This window comes from Somniosus microcephalus, chromosome 7 (assembly GCF_052327205.1).
Source record: "Somniosus microcephalus isolate GS21.2 chromosome 7, FLI_Smic_1.0, whole genome shotgun sequence".
NCBI lineage: Eukaryota > Metazoa > Chordata > Chondrichthyes > Squaliformes > Somniosidae > Somniosus > Somniosus microcephalus.
In genome coordinates, this window is record NC_140993.1 from 161,062,737 (window position 1) to 161,065,198 (window position 2,462).

Sequence of the window (2,462 nt, forward strand, 5' to 3'; positions counted from 1 at the left end):
TCTCCCCCCCCACTCGCGCTCTCTCTCCCCCCCCACTCGCGCTCTCTCTCCCCCCCCACTCGCGCGCTCTCTCCCCCCCCACTCGCGCTCTCTCCCCCCCCACTCGCGCTGTCTCTCCCCCCCACTCGCGCTCTCTCTCCCCCCCACTCGCCCTCTCTCCCCCCCACTCGCCTCTCTCCCCCCCACTCGCCCTCTCTCTCCCCCCCCCACTCGCCCTCTCTCTCCCCCCCCACTCGCCCTCTCTCTCCCCCCCCCACTCGGCCCTCTCTCTCCCCCCCCACTCGCCCTCTCTCTTCCCCCCCCCACTCGCCCTCTCTCTTCCCCCCCCCACTCGCCCTCTCTCTTCCCCCCCCACTCCCCTCTCTCCCCCCCCCACTCGCGCTCTCTCTCTCCCCCCCCACTCGCGCTCTCTCTCTCTCTCTCCAACAACATGCCCTCAAAAAAGCCTGTTTGTACACTGTATGGATAGATCTGTATTTTTGTGTACAACCATGAATGTTTTTCGATGTTTTGGCAACATAAGATGTACCTTGTCATCATGCCAATAGAGCGATTTGAATTGAATTGAGTGTGTGTGTGTGTGGGGGGGGGGGAGGAGTGTTATAGGTGTGTTTAGTTTTTTAAAATGTTCAAAAAAACTGACTAAATAACCTCATTAGCCGTTGACCAATCGGGGTGGTTTTGTTGTTGTTGAGAGAAACAGTGAGGTGAATTGCAAACCTCATCAGCCGTTGACCAATCAGGGGCGTGTCATAGTCGTGTTTACTTATCCTCAAAGATTCTTCTCTGGGGCAAGCTTTTATAAAGGAGGCACAGAGATGGCCAGTCAGAGTTTTGAGGTCATGAAATGATGTTCACCTTCATCTACTCCTCCATGAGGTTGCTAGCCGAACATCATTTCATGACCTCAAAACTCTGACTGGCCATCTCTGTGCCTCCTTTATAAAAGCTTGCCCCAGGAGAGGAATCTTTGAGGATGACATTCATTGGCATGCAACAATGACAGAAGCATGCTTCGCTCTAAGGGATTAATTGCACTGGCTGTTGCCTCATCAGGAACCGCTGCAACTCTTTTCCAAGGAGGTCGCACTGCCCACTCAAGTAGAAAGCTGAATGCTTTCAGGTAAGATGCAGTGTTATTCTGTACAGCATGCTATATAGCAGATAATATACTTTAACACACACCAGCATGGTTAATCTGAACTTTAACTAAAGAGAAAGGTGTAAAATAACACCAATTCTCAGTCACTGGGAATTTATTATTACATACTGCATGTGGTCTCTGGGTAGACTTTTGGGACCTGAAATTCTGCCTTAGCCATTTAAATAAATAGGCTAATTCCTCAAACTCACTAATTGTTTGTACACAAATATCCTACAAAGTAATTTCACTGCCTTAAAAGTATTTTTCCCCTTTTTGTGTATGATTTTCTCCTTGCTTAATCAAAGATTCAATGTTGCCTCATCAGGAATCGCTGCAACTCTGCTCCAAGGAGGTCGCACCGCCCACTCAACCTTTGCTCTCCCTCTGGATCTGACAAGATTCATTGCACTGGCTGTTGCCTCATCAGGAACCGCTGCAACTTTTCTCCAAGGAGGTCACACTGCCCACTCAACTTTTGCTCTCCCTCTGGATCTGACAAGATTCATTGCACTGGCTGTTGCCTCATCAGGAACCGCTGCAACTTTTCTCCAAGGAGGTCACACTGCCCACTCAACTTTTGCTCTCCCTCTGGATCTGACAAGACAACAACACCCAGTGTGTAACATTAGCAAAGGAACTTGTGCTGCTTAGCTGCTTCAAAAGTTTAAGCTCATTGTGTGGGATGAGTACAAAGGCCCACAAGAGGGCACTTGAAGCACTCAACAGAACTCTTATTGATTATAAAATCACTCTGTACAATACCAAACCTATTAGGTTTGCAAACTTTTACCAGAAGGAGTATTCACTTAGTCTTTGGTTGTAACTCCAGCATATTGTAAAATGTTCTATTGTTCTACATTATTGAAATAAATGTTCACTGTTGATTTCTAAACTGACCTGTAAATGTCTGCGATTGTATCTTTTATTTCACTATTCAACTCATTCACTGAATCTTTGTGAATAATGTAATATCACTCCTGGGTGCTTGGGAAGAGTTCTTCAATCCCAACAGTTTTATAAACAGCTCTATAAACATGGCACAGGGTTCTTGAGTTCCCCCTCCCTCCCAAACCGCTTCCCCCCCCCCCCCACCCCTTTCTCTCCTTCACAACCCCCCCTCCCTGCCTCCACCCATCCTTCCTCCCCCTTCCCCCCAGTCGCTCTCTCTCTTCCCCCCCAGTCGCTCTCTCTTTCCCCCCCCCCCCACAGTCGCTCTCTCTCTTCGCCCCCCCCGTCGCTCTCTCTCTTCCCCCCCAGTCGCTCTCTCTCTTCCCCCCCAGTCGCTCTCTCTCTTCCCCCCAGTCGCTCTCTCTCTTCC

At 49.6% G+C, this 2,462-nt stretch overlaps 1 long non-coding RNA gene across 1 annotated transcript; it reads left to right on the forward strand.

Annotated features, from left to right (window-relative positions):
• The first annotated feature begins 859 nt into the window (after window positions 1-859).
• Window positions 860-2,040, forward strand: LOC147114975 (uncharacterized). The gene is made up of 2 exons (XR_015079024.1): window positions 860-1,123; window positions 1,470-2,040. It is a non-coding gene; the product is annotated as an uncharacterized LOC147114975 (long non-coding RNA).
• Window positions 2,041-2,462: the final 422 nt, after the last annotated feature.